This window comes from Scyliorhinus torazame, chromosome 6, assembly GCF_047496885.1.
Source record: "Scyliorhinus torazame isolate Kashiwa2021f chromosome 6, sScyTor2.1, whole genome shotgun sequence".
Lineage (NCBI taxonomy): Eukaryota > Metazoa > Chordata > Chondrichthyes > Carcharhiniformes > Scyliorhinidae > Scyliorhinus > Scyliorhinus torazame.
In genome coordinates, this window is record NC_092712.1 from 327,235,973 (window position 1) to 327,257,064 (window position 21,092).

The following is a 21,092-nucleotide window of genomic DNA, read 5'->3' on the forward strand; positions in this document are numbered from 1 at the left end:
AAAGTCCCCCATAATAACTACCCTGTTACTTTCGCTCTTATCCAGGATCATCCTCGCCATCCTTTCCTCTACATCCCTAGAACTATTTGGAGGCCTATAGAAGACTCCCAACAGTGTGACCTCTCCTTTCATGTTTCTAATCTCAGCCCATGCTACCTCGGAAGATGAGTCCCCATCTAGCATCCTCTCCGCCACCGTAATACTGCTCTTGACTAGCAGCGCCACACCTCCCCCTCTTTTGCCTCCTTCTCTGAGCTTACTAAAACACCTAAACCCCGGAACCTGCAAAATCCATTCCTGTCCCTGCTCTATCCATGTCTCCGAAATGGCCACAACATCGAAGTCCCAGGTACCAACCCATGCTGCCAGTTCCCCTACCTTATTTCGTATACTCCTGGCATTGAAGTAGACACACTTCAAACCACCTACCTGAACACTGGCCCCCTCCTGCGACGTCAAATCTGAGCTCCTGACCTCTATACTCTCATTCTCCCTTACCCTAAAACTACAATCCAGGTTCCCATGCCCCTGCTGCATTAGTTTAAACCCCCCCAAAGAGCACTAACAAATCTCCCCCATTAGGATATTTGTGCCCCGCAGGTTCAGATGTAGACCATCCTGTCTGTAGAGGTCCCACCTTCCCCAGAAAGAGCCCCAGTTATCCAGAAATCTGAATCCCTCCCGCCTGCACCATCCCTGTAGCCACGTGTTTAATTGCTCTCTCTCCCTATGGTAGGCTCATTCAGAAAGTTAGGGGGCATGGGATACAGGGAAATGTGGCTGTCTGGATACAGAATTGGCTGGCCGAAAGAAGACAGTGAGTGGTAGTGGATGGAATGGATTTCGCCAGGAGGTCGGTGACCAGTGGTGACCCGCAGGGATCTGTTCTGGGACCTCTGCTCTTTGTGGTTTTTATAAATGACTTAGATGAGGAAGTGGAAGGGTGGGTTAGTTAGTTTGCCGATGACACGAAGGTTGGGGGAGTTGTAGATAGTGTTGAGGGTTGTTGCAGGTTACAACAGGACATTGGCAGGATGCAGAGCTGGGCTGAGAAGTGGCAGATGAAGTTCAACCTAGATAAATGTGAAGTGATTCATTTTGCAAGGTCGAATTTGAATGCTGAATACAGGGATAAAGGCAGGAATCTTGGAAGTGTGGAGGAACAGAGGGATCTTGGGGTCCACGTACATAGATCCCTCAAAGTTGCCACCCAGGTTGATAGTGTTGTTAAGAAGGCGTATGGTGTGTTGGCTTTCAGTAACAGGGGGATTGAGTTTAAGAGCCGCGAGGTTTTGCTGCAGCTTTATAAACCCTAGTTAAACCACACTTGGAATATTGGGCGGGTTTCTCCGAGTTCAGTGCGGGGGCGGTGAATGGGGTCTCAGACCTGCGGCGCCGGTCGGGGGCCGTTGAAATAGGCTCTCACGGTGATTCTTCGCGTTCGACCAGCCGAATTCATGCCGGCATGGTTCCAGCCTGGTTCCACCCGGCGGGAGCATGGACTCGCGGCCGCGCTGGCCGTCCTGGTGGAGGGAGCGGGGGGGATCAGACTCCGGGGGGGGGGGGCTGCATGACCTCCAGGTCCACGAGCGGGGGCTACCGATTGGCAGGCGCGCATGGTCCGGGGGGGGGGGGCCATCTTCTTCCGGCGCTAGCCCGCTGTGTGGCTCCGCCATGTTGCACGGGGGCCGGCGCGAAAATGGCCGGAAGTGGAGGGCCCCTTATCGGCAGCAGGAGCTGCGTTCCGCATGCCGGGGCCCTGCTATCCCTCTTAAAACCGGAGAATCATTCCGGACTTTTTGAAAAAAATCTGGAGTGATTCCCGACCGTTTTCAGCAGGTGTGGGGACATATCCCCATTTTTGGAGAATTCCGGCCATTGTGTCCAGTTCTGGTCACCTCATTATAGGAAGGATGTGGATGCTTTGGAGAGGGTACAGAGAAGATTTACCAGGATTCTGCCTGGACTGGAGGGCATGTCTTATGAAGAAAGGTTGAGGGAGCTAGGGCTTTTCTCACTGGAGCGAAGAAGGCAGAGAGGTGACTTAATAGAGGTGTACAAGGTGATGAGAGGCATGGATAGAGTGGATAGTCAGAGACTTTTCCCCAGGGTGGAAATGGCTGTCTCGAGGGGACATAATTTTAAGGTGATTGGAGGAGGGTATAGGGAGATGTCAGAGGTTCTTTACACAGAGAGTGGTGGGTGTGTGGAATGCACGGCCAGCAGAGGTGGTGGAGTCAGAGTCATTAGGGACATTTAAGTGACTCTTGGACAGGCACATGCACAGCAGTAAATTAAAGGGGTGTAGGATAGGTTGATCTTAGATTAGGATCAGTGGTCGGCACAACATCGTGGGCCGAAGGGCCTGTACTGTGCTGTACTGTTCTATGTTCTACGTTCCTGCCTCTACCAGCCTCTCAGAAAGCGAGCTCCAGATTGCCACCTCCCCTGGGTGAAAGGTTTTTCCTAAAATCCCCTCTAAGTCTTCTGCCCCTGAACTTAAATCTCAGACCCCTGCTCATTGACCCGTGTACGAAGGGGAAACCTTTCTTCCTGTCTATGTCCCTCGTCATTCTGAACACCTCAATCAGCTCTGCGGTGTTTGCAGGATTGACTTCAGAAGGTTGTAGAGATTCAACATAAATAAGGGGCTCGATTCGCGGCCCCGCCAGATTTCTGGTTCAGCCGCCGGCGGGATTCTCCGTTACATCGGCCGGTCAATGGGGTTTCCCATTGGGGGGCAGCCCCACGCCGCCGGGAAACCCCCGGGCTGCCGGCAAAATGGAGCATCCCGCCGGCGGAGAATTCAGTCCAAGAGCTTTATTCAGGAAATACTGGGCTGGATTCTCCATCCCGCGATGCCCAAAGCCCTTTTCCCAATGGGATGGGGGGAGATCGGGATCGGCGCACGTACGCGATGTTCCGAACCCCAGTTCAAGGTTCATGATCACCTGCCAGCGGGACGTGTAAATAAATGAAAATGTGTCTTAATGATTCATTTCCATCCATCTGATGGGCCCAGCCGATCTCCGGTGCTCCATGATTCTCCAGTCCCCAGGGCGTGGGGACGGTGCACTTTTGGTAATCACCAGCGTGGCTCTGGTGTGGTGGACCTTGAGGTCAGCTAAGGAGGCAATTCTTGAGGGAGTTGTCCCCAAAGTCCATCTGAGGGCACCCCCCCGCCCCCACCACCACCACCACCATGCACTACCTGCCCACCCCTACTCTACCAGTCCCCCTATTACAGCCCCTCCCAGGAATCCCTTTAATAGGGAGACCCACTTCCGGGACCCCTAACTGCAGGACCCCCCACTTAGACCCCCCAAAGAGGCTACCTAACTGAAGGGACTCCCACAGGGACCCCCCACAGATGGCTACCAATCCCATTTTGATGCTTCAGTTCCCGGCCAATAGTGATGGCGGCAGTGAGATGCAAATCAGTCATCTTCACCCATTTGAATCTGATTAATCGGCTAAAATAACCGAATATCCACACACCATCCCCTCCCTCCTTCCATTATGCACCAACCGTCACAGTGGGAAATCCTCCCATTGGGATTTGGTGCACATTTTACCAAGCATGGCGCTAAGGTGGTGGACCCCAAGATGACCTAAGGGGGTCAATGCATAACTGAGGTATCCCATCGAAAGACCCCCTTCCTCTCCATAACGCCACCTGCCCCACCTGCCTGACACCCCCCAAGATCCCCCCAGTCCCACCCATTAGAGACCCCCTGACAGAGACGGGCATCAGTTACCACCCCTTCCCGGCAAAAGCTGAAGAGCTGTCCAGTCAGTGGAGTAAATGATCATTCCGTTTTCACTCACCGTTCCCTAATATCTGCTACCTGATACATTATTCTTTAAAGCAGCAGCTGTTACAAGTGTCAGAGGCATCTTGCAAAGCCAAGTACACGTCAATGGGCTTCAAATTCCTTGACAGTCTTTGAAATGCAAATCTTCCATTCCATTTTTCACAGCAACAAAAAGCATTAACCAGCGATTGATAGTATTATTACTCCAGAGCAAGATGCTTGGTGGATTGTTGATCTATCCTTCTCTTCAGGCTTGAATGCATCTCCATTCCCTGCTTTGATGTTAACCACACTCTTGCTGTGTACATGTACTCACCACATTAAAAGCAGCTAAGTACTTTCTGTTCTGAAAAAGAGGAAGCTACTGCTTTAAACATTTTTGTCTGAGGCAGCAGGTATTAGGGAAGGGTAAGTGAAAATGCAGAAAACGCACCTCTCCATAAATATCAGGGCCAATGTCTCTAACGCCATTTTCCCACCAGTTTACTCTCTGCCATGCCTTCCCTACATTAAGCCCTGACTGAAATATAATTCTAATGTTGGCAGATATTTTTCATCACATTGCATCCACAAATACAAACAACCAACCAAGGTCACAGTGATCAGGGGTTGGACTCTCTTCCTCCTGATCAATGTCTGAAGCTAATGGCAGCATGCTGACTGCCACCTGATTCAGTCAGGGTGGTACTGTAGCATTGTGGTGAATTGACGAGATGTGTTTTCCAGAATCCAAGATTAACGATCCTAAAACAAAACTTCAAATCAAATCATGTCAGCTGGAGAATTTCAAGTCAATTAATTAATTAAATCTGGAATAAAAATCTACTGCTGGATCTCCGCTTTCAGGTTTCGGCGTTTTCCCGGCAGCTCGGGAGTTTCGCGACGTCGTGGGACTGCCCCTCAATGGGAAACAACATTTCTGTTTCACCCCGCCGGCGGATGCTCCGTTACGCCGGCCGGTCAATGGGATTTCCCATTGGGGGGCAGCCCCACGCCGTCGGGAAACCCCCGAGCTGCCGGCAAAACGGAGCATCCCGCCAGCGGAGAATCCAGCCTCTAGTCTCTGAAATTATGACCATGTAACCAGCAGATTGATACAAAAACCCATTTGATTCATTCATGTTGCTTAGGGAAGGAAATCTGCTGTCCGAACCCAATCTGGTCTACATGTGACTCCAGGCCCACAGCAATGTGTAACTCCCCTCTTAATGCCCCAGGAATACTTAGTTGTTCAAAACAGGCAACATGCAGACCTTGACAGCAACACCTAAATCAGGTGAATGAATGAAAGAATGTTTTAGGAATGAAGATGGACTTTCTTCATTCTGCTGTTCAGCTATCTGAGGCAAGGTCCTGTAAAAATGAGGGAAACCCCATTTTCTTCTTTTAACTTTAAAAGCTCAAAAGCTTTGGGGAAGTCTATTCGCCAAAATAAACATTACAGGTTAGATGAAACATTCTTCAGGAAATTGGAAAACAATCTCTGGCTGTTGTCGTCCAGTTCATTATTCCTTGCTGCAACCAGCATTGTGAAATAGAGATACACATTATACAGAACAAAGCTGTTACGTTCAGCTCAGTCACACTAGAAACACAAACAGAAACAGAGTTTACTTGATGAATTTTCACTGTTTTAATATCAGTGAAGTTATGGATTTTGTTTCGAACATGAAATAATTTTTTGGAAGGTCTTCAACGTTGAATCCTAGAATCCCTACAGTGCAGGAAGGCCATTTGGTCACCGAGTCTGCACCGACCCTCTGAAAGAGCACCCTAACTAGGCCCACTCCCCCGCCCCATCTCCATAACCCAGAAATTCATTTACAAGCTGTGGGCGTCGTTGGTTAGGTCAGCATTTATTATCCATCCCTTGTTGCCTTCTTGAACCGCCGCAGTCCCTGAGGTGTAGGTACACCCATAGTGCTGTTAGGGACGGAGATCCAGGATGTTGCCCCAGCAACAGCAAAGAAACGGCTGATATATTTCCAAGTCAGGGTGGTGAGTGACTTGGAGGGGAACCTCCAGGTGGTGGGGTTCCAGGTATCTGCTGCTCTTGTCCTTCTAGATGGTAGAGGTTGTGGGTTTGAAAGGTGCTGCCTGAGGAACTTTGGTGAGTTACTGCAGTGCATCGTGTACACGGCTGCCACTGTTCATCAGTGGTGGAGGGTTTGAATGTTTATGGACACTAAGGGGCAATTTTGTGTGGTCAATCCACCCAACCTGCACATCTTTGGACTGTGGGAGGAAACCGGAGCACCCGGAGGAAACCCACGCAGACACGGGGAGAACGTGCAGACTCCGCACAGACAGTCCCCCGAGGCCGGAATTGAACCTGGGACCCTGGAGCTGTGAAGCAATTGTGCTATCCACAATGCTACCGTGCTGCCCTTAAGAACAAATAAATCTACACTATATCATTTTAAATGTAGAAGAACCTCAGATTGTAGCAACAAGGTCATCAACATGGAATCTTGGGCAGAATAATCCCAGAAATCTGGAAAATCTGATTCCGGACGGAGTAAATGGCATTACGTCTGAGGCGGCACTTTGTTTAGAAAAATGCAGAAGTACAGGTTTCACGTCAGATCGCTAGGGTGGGGGTGGGGAGGGGGGGGGTCTCTAATTCACCCCTCCCACCATCACCTCAGCACTTCATAATCTGACCGTCATATATAAAGGTGGCTCCTGTGCACAGCGAGGAAGAGGAATCTGCTGGGAAGTCATCGCTGCCAAACCGAGGACTGCCCCAGGTTCCCTTCCCTCCCTTCAACCGTTCATTCAACCCTGGCATCGCACGGCAGAATTGCCTGCGACGTTCCTCCCACCCACAATGTGCAGCCACTGAGTGAGCACTGCACCAGCTAGAGAGCATTCACCTCCCGTGGCTTCCCTCAGAGTTTTACTTTCTGAGGCCTGTTGCACATTACGCTGCTGTGGGAGTTAAATTCGACATGGGGGTTTGATTCTGGCGTACGGGCCTGATAATGATTTGAAAATTTATTCCAATGATGTTTCACAGTGGGAATTGCAGCCGGCCACTGACAGGAGAAAGAACAATTGCATCTGAATTTATATCACTGGGAAATATGCGTCAGATCTCCTTGTGGGTTTGTGATGTCTACACTGTGAAACATGTCCACCACAAATAGGAGTGAAATGTCCCGGGCTCTAACTCTGTTTCTCTCTTCACAGATGCTGCCTGTGAAACAGTATTCCAAGCTGTTTCTGCTTTTATTATATTTGAGATTTTAGCAATCTGGTTGAAGATGTTTGACCAACAAGCACCAAATAACAAAATGTTATCTTGCAAAACTAATGACTACCAACCTGTCTCAGATAGTTAAGATGCTTACAAATGGGTCTTTATAAAAATGATATATTGGCAAATACTTTAAATATTTCAAAACAGGAATATAAAAATGCCTGTCACTATTACCTTACACAATTGGAAGAACTGTAAAACTATCTGAAGAAAGACTCTGATGTTAAAGACAAAATAATTTGATGCAGTAAATGCAGCAGCTGCCCAATTGCAATTCAGCATCATTACACTATAAATAACATCCAAGGACAATATCTAACTCGATGTCGGTTTAGCGTTATACAAACATACAGAATAGCAGGAGAAGTAAGCAGGCCATTCAGCCCATCGAATCTGCTCTGCTATTCAATAACATCATGGCTGATCCATTTGTGTTTCCAATTCCGCATTCCTATCTCCCCCTTTTGATTCCATTGGCCAACAAGAATCTAACTACTTCCACCATAAACATATACCATGACCCTGCCTCCACTGCTTCTGAGGAAGAGTTATACTAGCGATACTGAACACATACTGTCTGTGATCAGTGCATCGCAAGTTTTCGTTTTTTTCTCTTCCCTTAAATTCTTTGAGAAATCTTTCAAATCTATTAACACTATAAGCTACTCAGAACATTGTCAAAAATCTGTACTTTTCCATAACAATTTGACTTCTGACATCAGTAAGCAAAAGCTAACAACAGTTACAGCAAACAGATAAACAAACGTACCAGGTCTTGAAAGCGAACAGCTCACCCTCAGTGTAATCACGTTTGGAAAACACCACAATGGACTTGGGATGTAGAAGGAAATTGTTCTACAAACAATGACGGTGAAGAAATCACACTGTCTCTGTTAACTGGGTTCCACAGAAGCCACCCAGAGTCAAGGCAATGCAACCACCTTCCTGCAGCACTCGTTCAGCTCATATGACTGACTGTTGAAAGGAATTGTGTCAGCACCCACATCCTGCCCACAGTTGTACACAGAATCTTTGCAGAAAGCAGCAGCCAGCTGTCTATTTATATATATGTTGCCCGCCCACATCACAGAGGGTGGAATCAGCATCTAATTGGTTAAACATATGGACGATTCTGGGGTAGATTACCAAAGGCTCTGGACATTGTGCATGAACAGAAAGCGTGTCTGTAAAAAGCAGGAACTCTCCTTCTGCTCTGGCTCAATAAGGTTGACTCGAGGCTCAAAATGTATTCAATTTTCCCCTTGTCAAGGCTGTTTGACTCTTTAGCGCAGCTGTTCTCACTTTGCCTCTTTCGTGCATTGCTCCAGATGACAGTTTCGTCTTGATGGCACCTTCGTACCTGAGGCTAGTCCTCACTCCCAGAAACTAGCTCTGGAACACAATAGGCCTGGGCATTGGGAGGTGGGGAAATAGTTCCGAATGTCAGAATAGCTGCATTAACCAAAATATCAAGGTGGAAGGACAGAAAATTAAACTGAATCAGACCAGTTCGGAGGTTACAGAAATACAGGAAATATAGACGAAAGTGGATATTTTCAATTGGTCCATCCTTCTGATCATTTTATGAAACTAATTTAAACAAATGCTAACCATTATTCTCAGAACTGATAATAACTAAATAATTATATTAAATAGGTAAAAATTGCTTTAAAAAAAAATATTCATCAGTATCTAAAAGACAGTTCTGGACCAATCAACAGCGATGATTGGCTGAGATAATGGGTTACCTCAAAACCCGACCAAGGGCCCAAATCTGCCAAGTGTCGTTTTGGGTGAGTTTGGCGGCAGTTTCCCACCGTTTTTTTGACTGAGTCCCAGACCTGGGCTGGAATTGCCCAGCCATGTGATTCACTTCCTGCTGGACGCACCCCCGCCTGCGGCTTTCTCAGTGTCATGGGGGGGCTTCAATGGGAAACCCCATTGACACGCGAAGGGAAGATAGAATCCCACCGCCAGCGAATAGCGCACGTCCGAGGAATACGCTGCTGGTGAACCGGAGAATCGTTCATACCCCCCTTTCAATGACAATCCCACAATCCTGTGGGAGTTTGAGCTTCCCCAATGAGGGGGGCGGAGAAACCATTAGTAAACTCCATGTATAAATAAAGCTGGCTAGTTTGAAACCAGCAGGAAGGAGTGTGCAGTAAGGGAAGTTGCTGCTGCTGTTGTATATATGTTATTGTAAATAAATGTTATTACTTTGTATCCTTAAAACTCGTGCTGGATTCTTCGTGGCCCTCACAAAACTGGCGCCGAAGGTAAAAGTGAATAGCTGTCTACACTGCTGAAGCCACCTCCCTGGACTTTTGTTGGATACAGGTTGGAAGTTGTTTTCTATTACACCATGCCTCTGTACGGAAGTTTGGATGTTTTTGATGCTGCGCTGGAAAGCTGGAACCAGTATGCACAACGGATGCGTTACTATTTCCGGGCAAACAATATCACTGAAAACGAGCGCCAGGTGGTCATATTGCTCACCGCCTGCGGACCGCATACGTTTGGGGTGATTAGGAGCCTTACGTACCCAGCTGCGCCGGACACCAAAAAGTTTGATGAACTTGTGAATATAGTGGGGCAACACTTTAACCCAACCCCATCCACGATAGTCCAGCGTTACCGGTTTAATACCGCTGAGAGGACCCCTGGAGAATCCCTTGCCGCCTTTCTATCCAGGCTATGCAGGATTGCGGAGTACTGTGACTATGGTGAGACCTTGTCCGAAATGTTACGCGACCGTTTGGTGTGTGGTATTAACAATGCGGCCACCCAGAGAAAGTTATTAGCTGAGCCAACATTGACTTTTCAACAGGCCATTCAAATAGTATTGTCCCGAGAGAGCGCAGAACGAGGAGTGCAGGAGCTACAGGGAATGGAGGTGCATGCCTTGGGGTGCAACCCCTTCCGTCCGAAAATGTACCCCCGCACTCCTGCGGTACCTTGGGCGAGGCGACGTCCGGACCGACGCTAGTGGCCATCGGACATTCCTCCCCGAAGGGAGCCTTCTCCAGAACCAATGGATGAGGAGCCATGTCCGTGTCAGACTTGTAGGCGCCGACCCCGTTCGCGGACGCCGGTCCTGGGGGTGCCAGAGGTGCCGTCGTTCCGACCGAAACTGGGGCCATACCTTCCATGTGGATGAACCTGCGGCGACTACTCCAGAGGACGTGGAGACGGAGGACGACTGCCTGCAGCTGCATTGTGTGGCAGCTCCCCGTGTGGCCCCCATTAAGGTGACAGTACGGGTCAATGGCCACCCGCTTGAGATGGAGTTGGACACTGGTGCAGCGGTCTCCGTGATCGCCCAGAGGACATTCAACCGCATCAAGCAGGGTATACAGACCCTTACATTAACCGACTCACAGGCCAGGTTAACTGAACATTGCAGGAACTACAATGACCCCTGTTGTTTATGGACGCCAGGAGGGGTGTTTCCCACTTATCGTGGTGCGTGGCCATGGGCCCAGCCTGTTGGGTCGGAACTGGTTGCGCCATTTGCGGTTGCAATGGCAGCACATCCTCCAAACATTTTCCGGATGGTTGACTGAGGTGCTAGGACGATACCCAGATATATTCCAGCCTGGTTTGGGGAAAATGAAAGGGCCGTAGCCCGTATCCAAGTCGAACCAGGAGCCACACCGTGCTATTTACGGGCGCGCCCGGTGCCTTACGCCTTGCTCGAGAAGGTAGAAGGGGAGCTCACTCATTTGGAGAGTTTGGGTATTATCAGGCCCGTCCGTTTCGCTGACTGGGCAGCACCAATTGTACCTGTAATGAAGCCAGATGCCACAGTTCGCTTGTGTGGCGACTATAAACTTACAGTGAATACAGTTTCCCGACTCGACCGATACCCAATGCCTCGCATAGAGGATCTCTATGCGAAGCTTGCAGGTGGAGTCTCGTTCACAAAATTAGATATGAGTCACGCCTCCCTACAGTTGGAGCTGGACCTTGCCTCCCAACCATATGTAACAATTAATACACACTGGGGCCTGTATGAACATACACGGTTGCCCTTTGGAGTATCCTCTGCCTGCGCTATTTTTCAACGTGTTATGGAGGGCATTTTGAGAGGTTTACCACGTGTCGCTGTCTACTTTGATGACGTTTTGATTACAGGGACGTTGGAGCAGGAACATTTGGAAAATCTGGAGGCTGTCCTTAGACGCTTTTCGGAGGCTGGAGTCCGTTTACGTCGCACAAAGTGCGTATTTCAGGCAAAGGAAGTAGTCTACCTGGGTTATCGGGTGGACCGCGAAGGTTTGCACCCCGTTGCAGAGAAGCTGCGCGCGATTCAACAGGCCCCCACCCTGACTGACACTTCGCATCTTCGTTCTTTTCTCGGTCTCGTAAACTATTACGGGAAGTTCCTCCCCAATCTGGCAACTACGCTGGCCCCGTTGCACCTTCTGCTAAAGAAAAATCACACCTGGGTTTGGGGTCAGCTGCAAGAAACCGCTTTCCGGCGGGTAAAGCAACAATTGTCGTCGTCTGGGTTACTAACCCACTAAGATCCGGGAAAGCCTTTGCTCGTCACATGTGATGCATCCCCGTGTGGTATTGGGGCCGTCCTGTCCCACAAGATGGAGAACGGGGCCGAGCGACCGATAGCTTTCGCCTCCCGCACATTGACTGCAGCGGAGAACAAGTACGCGCAGATCGAGAAGGAGGGCCTGGCAGTGGTTTTTGCGGTGAAACGCTTCCACCAGTACGTGTATGGCCGCCACTTCACTATCGTGACTGATCATAAGCCGCTGTTGGGACTTTTTAGAGAGGATAAGCCAAGACCGCCCATTGCTTCCGCACGGATCCAGCGCTGGGCTTTGTTGCTTGCTGCATACAAGTATTCTCTAGAGCACAAACCAGGAACGCAGATAGCGAATGCCGACGCACTGAGCCGATTGCCTTTATCGATCAGCCCCATGTCGACCCCCACGACCGGTGAGGTGGTTGCAACCCTAAATTTTATGGACACCTTGCCTGTCACGGCATCACAGATCCGTGAGTGGACCCAGACGGAGCCAGTCCTGTCAAAGGTTCGACACATAGTCCTGTATGGTGGGCAGCATAGACAGCTCCCAGGCGAGATGCAGGCATTTTCCTCCAAGCTGTCAGAATTCAGCGTGGAAGACGGCATCATCTTGTGGGGGACACATGTGATTGTCCCGGAAAAAGGCCAGGAGCTGATACTATCAGACTTGCACAACGGGCATCCAGGCGTGACCAAAATGAAAATGTTGGCCCGGAGTTATGTCTGGTGGCCAGGCCTCGACACCGACATTGAGAAGGTGGCCCAAAACTGCTCCATTTGCCAGGAGCATCAGAAGCTTCCGCCGACTGCGCCCCTACATCACTGGGAATGGCCAGGGTGGCCTTGGGCGCGCTTGCATGCAGATTTCGCAGGCCCTTTTCAAGGATCCATGTTCCTTCTATAATCGACGCCCAGTCTAAATGGCTAGAGGTGCATAAGATGCAGGGGACAACGTCCTGCGCAACAATTGAAAAGATGCGTTTGTCTTTTAGTACGCATGGCCTCCCCGAGGTGCTGGTCACGGATAACGGCACTCCATTCACGAGTGAGGAGTTTGAGAGGTTCATAAAGATGAACGGCATACGCCATATCCGCACAGCCCCTTACCACCCGGCTTCAAATGGGTTGGCGGAGCGCGCAGTGCAGACATTCAAAAGAGGCCTAAAGAAGCAGTCTTCCGGATCAATGGACACGAGACTGGCTCGCTTTTTGTTTACGTACAGGACCACCCCCCCATGCAGTGACTGGGGTAGCTCCCGCAGAACTCCTAATGGGCCGGAGACTTCGTACCCGCTTTAGTATGGTTTTCCCGGGCATTGGCGCAAAAGTACACCGCACACGAGACCGGCAGGGACAGGGATTTTCTCGGCATCGGCCGATTCGGCAGTTTGCGCCCAGTGACCCAGTGTTCGTTCGGAATTTTGCTGGTGGTGCCCAGTGGGTTCCTGGCGTAATCGTTCGCCAAACGGGCCCTATATCTTACCAGGTGCAAGCCCAGGGTCGTCTCCAGCGCAAACATGTAGACCACGTTCGGTCCAGAAGACTATCCCCTCCAAAGATTCCCCGCCCCCGGAGCTCATTTCTACAGCCGCAGAGACCAGAGACAATGGAAAGTAGTCCTCACAATCTTCCTCTGGTGCCTCACTCAAAGCCTGCGCAGGTCGTTACGGGACCAAATGGAGATAGAGACGCTGACATGACGGAGGCAGCAGACTCTGACTCCGAGATGGAGACACAGGACGCATCAGAGGAGGAATCCTCGGGTCCACGGGCCGTGGATGTACAACCGCGCCGTTCATCACGGAAGCGCCGGCCTCCGTCTCGTTACACACCGCCCGATCCAGCGCCGCGTGCAAATGGTGTCCAGCCTGCAGCAAAACGAGTCCGACTCCCTCCTTCGCCAGGGTCATCGGTGGATTCCTTGGACTTTGGGGGGGGGAGGGATGTTATAACCTGCCTGCTTACCAGGCTGGGGACTAATGACAATCCCACAATCCTGTGGGAGTTTGAGCTTCCCCAATGAGGGGGGCGGAGAAACCATTAGTAAACTCCTAGTATAAATAAAGCTGGCCAGTTTTGAACCAGCAGGAAGGAGTGTGCAGCAAGGGAAGTTGCTGCTGCTGTTATATATATATGTTATTGTAAATAAATGTTATTACTTTGTATCCTTAAAACTCGTGCTGGATTCTTCGTGGCCCTTACAAAACTTCCCCACACTTGTAATTTTTTGGGGCCACGGGAAGTTTCCCCCCAGTCTAGCCCAAACTTGACTACAGGAAATACTGTACATGCCCCTATCTGTATCAGCGGTGCCAAAATGGAGATGTTGAAATCTTCAAATTCCTAAGTGTGCACATCACCAACAATCTGTCCTGGTCCACCCACGTCGACGCTACCACCAAGAAAGCACAACAGTGCCTATACTTCCTCAGGAAACTAAGGAAATTCGGCATGTCCACATTGACTCTTACCAACTTTTACAGATGCACAATAGAAAGCATTCTATCTGGCTGCATCACAGCCTGGTATGGCAACTGCTCGGCCCAGGACCGCAAGAAACTTCAGAGAGTCGTGAACACCGCCCAGTCCATCACACAAACCTGCCTCCCATCCATTGACTCCATCTACACCTCCCGCTGCCTGGGGAAAGCGGGCAGCATAATCAAAGAGCCCTCCCACCCAGCTTACTCACTCTTCCACCTTCTTCCATCGGGCAGGAGATACAGAAGTCTGAGAACACGCACGAACAGACTCAAAAACAGCTTCTTCCCCACTGTCACCAGACTCCTAAACAACCCTCCAATGGACTGAACTGATCTCTTCACACATCTTTGCTACTGGGTAGTATTACACTCTGTATGCTTCACCCGATGTTTGCATCTATGTATTTGCATTGTGTATTTATGTATGTCCTATGTTTTTCCATGTATGGAATGATCTGTCTGAACTGTACAGAGAACAATATTTTTCACTGCGCCTCGGTACACGTGACAATAAATATAAATCTAATCTAAATTTCTGCAAAACCAACTCCTCAGAGATTGGGGTAACTTTTTGAAAGGGTGCCCCAATCTCCAAGTGAGCTTGAGGGTCCACCATACCCCCCACCCACAGACAATGGCATTCCCCACAGACAGGGGAATTACCCCCTTTCCCCAAAATGAGCACACCTGGCTATGGGGTCATTGAGGGCACCCATTTATTATGCCCCCTAAATCCCCTTTCCAGTCTCCATCCCTTCACTCAGCCAACCTTTATGAAGCCCCTTCATACCCCCCTTCACAATCCCACCATTCAAACATCCCATTCACTTCCCCTTTCATGGGCATGGTCCCGTTCAGACCCCAACCCTTGGCAGTACCGACCCGGAGCCCTGGCACAGCCAACCTGGAGCCCAGGCAGTTCCCCTGGCAGCCTGGCAATGACAACCAAATGCCAGGTTGATACAGCCAGGGTCCCCTAGGTGCCACGGGGAATGCCAGGGTACTGGTCGTCCCTTTCCCCGCCCACCCGGGAGACTCTAATGACCTCTGAGATCCCTCGAGTGGCCATCGTGCCTTGCCTCCACTTGTGCAGACCAGTACAAATCAGTATTAGAGTGAGGCCTTGGCAATGTGAGGGGGCACCGTCGGGTCTGCAGCACCCCCACTGCAGCAGAGCGGAGGGTTCTGGGCATGATTGGAGGGGCTGAAGAGAGAGCAGTCGACAGGACGGAGGACGGATCTGGGTAGGAAGTGGGACCCCACGCGTATGTCACCCCCCACACTCTCACCATCCCCACACCCACCACCACCCCACTACCACCCACAGAACCTCGCTCCAGCACCAAACCCCTCCCCATACACCACTTCCTCCCGAACACCCTCCCCCCCCACCCCCCCCCCACCACCGCCCGCCCACCCGCGAAGCAATCACGTGTCTTGTCTTCTGCCTTACAGGAGCTGCTGTAAAGGGGCGGGGCTTCTGGTGTCCCCACCCCTGACCACAGCCACAGCCCGAACCCCCAGTGGCAGCAGAGATGACGGTGATCCCGTCACGGATGGGAGGCCTTGACCCACATCCCGTTATATCCCCGAGTCCAGGGAAGACACTGACTTCCCGACTCCAACACCCTCCACCATCCCAGACCCACACCCTCCACCATCCCAGTGACCCACCCTCCACCATCCCAGACCCACACCCTCCACCATCCCAGTGACCCACCCTCCACCATCCCAGACCCACACTCTCCACCATCCCAGTGACCCACACCCTCCACCATCCCAGACCCACACCCTCCACCATCCCAGACCCACACCCTCCACCATCCCAGACCCACACCCTCCACCATCCCAGACCCACACCCTCCACCATCCCAGACCCACACCCTCCACCATCCCAGACCCACACCCTCCACCATCCCAGACCCACACCCTCCACCATCCCAGACCCACACTCTCCACCATCCCAGACCCACACTCTCCACCATCCCAGACCCACACCCTCCACCATCCCAGACCCACACCCTCCACCATCCCAGACCCACACCCTCCACCATCCCAGACCCACACCCTCCACCATCCCAGACCCACACTCTCCACCATCCCAGACCCACACCCTCCACCATCCCAGACCCACACTCTCCACCATCCCAGACCCACACCCTCCACCATCCCAGTGACCCACCCTCCACCATCCCAGACCCACACTCTCCACCATCCCAGTGACCCACACCCTCCACCATCCCAGACCCACACCCTCCACCATCCCAGACCCACACCCTCCACCATCCCAGACCCACACCCTCCACCATCCCAGACCCACACCCTCCACCATCCCAGACCCACACCCTCCACCATCCCAGTGACCCCACCCTCCACCATCCCAGACCCACACTCTCCACCATCCCAGACCCACACCCTCCACCATCCCAGACCCACACCCTCCACCATCCCAGACCCACACCCTCCACCATCCCAGACCCACACCCTCCACCATCCCAGACCCACACCCTCCACCATCCCAGACCCACACTCTCCACCATCCCAGACCCACACTCTCCACCAACCCAGACCCACACTCTCCACCATCCCAGACCCACACCCTCCACCATCCCAGTGACCCACCCTCCACCATCCCAGACCCACACCCTCCACCATCCCAGACCCACACTCTCCACCATCCCAGACCCACACCCTCCACCATCCCAGACCCACACTCTCCACCATCCCAGACCCACACTCTCCACCATCCCAGACCCACACCCTCCACCATCCCAGACCCACACCCTCCACCATCCCAGACCCACACTCTCCACCATCCCAGACCCACACTCTCCACCATCCCAGACCCACACCCTCCACCATCCCAGACCCACACCCTCCACCATCCCAGACCCACACCCTCCACCTTCCCAGTGCCCCACCCTCCACCATCCCAGACCCACACCCTCCACCATCCCAGACCCACACCCTCCACCATCCCAGACCCACACTCTCCACCATCCCAGACCCACACTCTCCACCATCCCAGACCCACACCCTCCACCATCCCAGACCCACACCCTCCACCATCCCAGACCCACACCCTCCACCTTCCCAGTGCCCCACCCTCCACCATCCCAGACCCACACTCTCCACCATCCCAGACCCACACCCTCCACCATCCCAGTGACCCACCCTCCACCATCCCAGACCCACACCCTCCACCATCCCAGACCCACCCTCCACCATCCCAGACCCACACCCTCCACCATCCCAGACCCACACCCTCCACCATCCCAGTGACCCACCCTCCACCATCCCAGACCCACACCCTCCACCATCCCAGACCCACACCCTCCACCATCCCAGACCCACACTCTCCACCATCCCAGTGACCCACCCTCCACCATCCCAGACCCACACCCTCCACCATCCCAGTGACCCACCCTCCACCATCCCAGACCCACACCCTCCACCATCCCAGTGACCCACACCCTCCACCATCCCAGACCCACACCCTCCACCATCCCAGTGACCCACACCCTCCATCATCCCAGACCCACACTCTCCACCATCCCAGTGACCCACACCCTCCACCATCCCAGTGACCCACACTCTCCACCATCCCAGTGACCCACACCCTCCACCATCCCAGTGACCCACACCCTCCACCATCCCAGACCCACACTCTCCACCATCCCAGACCCACACTCTCCACCATCCCAGTGACCCCACACTCTCCACCATCCCAGTGACCCACACCCTCCACCATCCCAGTGACCCACACCCTCCACCATCGCAGAGACTAGCACCTCGGTTGGGCACTTTAATGAAGAGGCTCCTGGGACACTATCTGGTTCGCACCACACAGCTGACCCGGTATAGCAGGTGGGGGTCCGGTGCCCCCCTGTAGAGGTTACTGTGGGCATTGCCCTCAGGAGGGCAGAGTGAAGCCCCACTGGCCGGTTGTGGGGGGAGGTATGGCAGAGGTTGTTGTGCAGTGCAGGGTGGAGGTTGCAGTGCGGGGGGGGGGGGGGGGGGGGGGGGGGGGGGGGGGGAGTGGGGAGCACCCACATGGCTGGTGTCACTCTGCAAAACCATTGGCCAAGGTGGGCCGTCAGTGGGGTGCGTAGCAAGATGGTTGCCTTGCAGGCCGCGGTAATGGCAGTCCGTGCTTGGATACCCTGGTGCCTTAGGGGGTCACCCCGGCCCCACAGTCCACTCCCTGGTCAACCTCGTCACCCTTGGCCGTGACAGGGTCACCCCCCATGGCCTCACCCCCTATCCAGCGCAGCCAGTGTCCCTCTTGGCAGGCCAGTTGTGCCTCTCCATGTCCTACACCCTCCCTCTCCCTCATTGGCCATGGCGTCTGTTTACTGATTTTTAAAAGCACAAGTGAACCTCTCCATCAGTAATTAGCCTGGTGGAGGTGGAGAATCGCAGAAGCCCTGGAGAATACCGGGTCAGGCCCGCTAATGACATGTCAACAGCATTTACTGTATGTGTGGAGTGGAACGCATTGACACTGCTGCAAATTGGCGTGAAACCGACGGCCACCACAATTTCAGCTTCAAAAGCGATTTCCGGCACAATCGCCTTTCCCGATTTTGACGTCGGCCGATGGAGAATCCCACCTATCATCTATAAACTGCAACATTCCCTGATACTGCAATAGAGTTTGATCTGTGATGGGACATTTCTCGGGTCAGGGTTAAGATAGCTGCAAGACAATCGAAGCTGGTGACAGAACAATTCGGAGATAAACTCAGCCAAACAGCTCAATGGGAACATTGCAGTTCCCACAACGATTAATGGCATTTTCCACAACTTCTTCAAGAGAGTAGCTGCTTTTACCAATGTCTTGGAAGTAATTGAAAGTCCTTGGGCAGATTCTCTGATCCTGAGGCTAAGTGCGGAGGATCTGTGGAGCTCCTCACCGACGCTGCGCCCAGTGAGGGGCTAGCAGCCGCACCGCGTAAAACCCCCGGCCTCCATTAAATAAACGGCTAGAGAATGGCTGGGTCTGTGGCCGCACACAGTGACAACCTGCAACAGTCGCACTCCACAACATGGCGCCGTCGCACGTGGACTCGACCTGCCAAATTGTGCCCCCCAGACACCCCCCACTAGTCTCCGCAGCCCTCGCCAAATGCCCCCCAGCCAGGAGCACGGTTCCCGCACGGCTGTGGTGGTGCGAGACACTGTCCGCAGCCGCCAAGCCGAGTTCCCGCACGGCTGAGACCAGAAGTGAACCGTGTGGTCGGGAACTCAGCCCGTCGGGGGCGGAGCATCGGGGGAGGGCCTTCAGGTGATGCACTGGGGCTGTCCCAACGGCGTGCGGTGCGTGTCGCAATGACTCTGCTTTGGAGGGGGCGGCGCATACAAAACCTGCATCAAAAAGACGCTGCCCCCAATTCAGTCATAAAAAAGAATTCTCCGCCTGATCAGTGATAACAAAATCCCCGTCGGGCAACAGGGAATCTCACCCCTTACCTGGCGAATTGTAGAATCAGAATTCTGCAAATTTACTGGCAGGAAAGCGCAACCTCTCAATTTTAAAAAAATCTGTCTGCCGCAGAGGGAGGGGCCATGACTGAGAATCAATTAAAACAAGACAAGGTTAAATAAAAGTTGAAAGTTAAAATAGTTAGAACATAGCGCATAGAACAGCACAGTACAGGCCCTTCGGCCCACGATGTTGTGCCGACCACTGATCCTAATCTAAGATCAACCTAACCTACACCCCTTTAATTTACTGCTGTCCATGTGTCTGTCTAAGAGTCGCTTAAATGTCCCTAATGACTCTGACTCCACCACCTCTGCTGGCAGTGCATTCCACACACCCACCACTCTCTGTGTAAAGAACCTCTGACATCTCCCCTATACCTTCCTCTAATCACCTTAAAATTATGTCCCCTCGTGACAGCCATTCCCACCCTGGGGAAAAGTCTCTGGCTATCCACTCTATCCATGCCTCTCATCACCTTGTTCACCTCTATCAAGTCACCTCTCTTTCTTCTTCGCTCCAGTGAGAAAAGCCCTAGCTCCCTCAACCTTTCTTCATAAGACATGCCCTCCAGTCCAGGCAGCAAACCTCCTCTGTACCCTCTCCAAAGCATCCACACCCTTCCTATAATGAGGCGACCAGAAATGCACACAATATTCCAAGTGTGGTCTAACTAGGGTTTATAAAGCTGCAGCAAAACCTCACGACTCTTAAACTCAATCCCCCTGTTAATGAAAGCCAACGCACCATACGCCTTCTTAACAACCCTATCAACCTGGGTGGCAACTTTGAGGGATCTATGTAATGGACCTCAAGATCCCTCTGTTCTTCCACACTTCCAAGAATCCTGTCTTTAACCCTGTATTCGGCATTTAAATTCGACCTTCCACAATGAATCACTTCAAATTTATCCAGGTTGAACTCCATCTGCCATTTCTCAGCCCAGCTCTGCATCCTGTCAATGTCCTGTTGTAACCTGCAACAAACCTCAACACTATCTACAACTCCACCAACCTTCATGTCATCGGCAAATTTACTAACCCTCCCATTCACTTCTTCATCCAAGTCATTTATAAAAACCACAAAGAACAGAGATCCCAGAACAGATCCTTGCGGGACACCACTGGTCACCGACCTCCAGGCGGAATACTTTCCATCCACTACCACTTGCTATCTTCTTTCGGCCAGCCAATTCTGTATTCAGACAGCCAAATTTCCCTATATCCTATGCCCCCTAACTTTTTAAATGAGCCTACCGTGGCAAACCTTATCAAATACCTTACTGAAATCCATATACACAGCATCCACTGCCCGACCTTCATCAATGTGTCAAAGAATTCAATGAGGCTTGTAAGGCATGACCTGCCCCTCACTGGGAGTTCTCCCAGTGAGCCAGAGAAGACACAGCCAGAGTGAGACACAACATAGAGTGAGTTTGGGAATTGGAAGCTAGGTGGGAATTGAATTGAATTCAATCAGTAAGACTGTTCCTTTTCAA

General features: G+C 52.0%; 1 protein-coding gene across 4 annotated transcripts in view; it reads right to left on the reverse strand.

Annotated features, from left to right (window-relative positions):
- The window catches only part of LOC140425636 (uncharacterized), a 162,858-nt gene that overhangs the window by 11,104 nt on the left and 130,662 nt on the right, over positions 1 to 21,092 (reverse strand). Inside the window, exon 1 of one of the 4 annotated variants that reach the window (XM_072510148.1) lies at positions 7,847 to 8,035. The exons of the other annotated variants lie outside the window; for them this stretch is intronic. The gene's annotated coding sequence lies outside the window, so the exon portion shown is untranslated. Of the gene's footprint in view, positions 1 to 7,846; positions 8,036 to 21,092 lie in introns of those variants that run through there. 4 annotated transcript variants of the gene reach the window in all.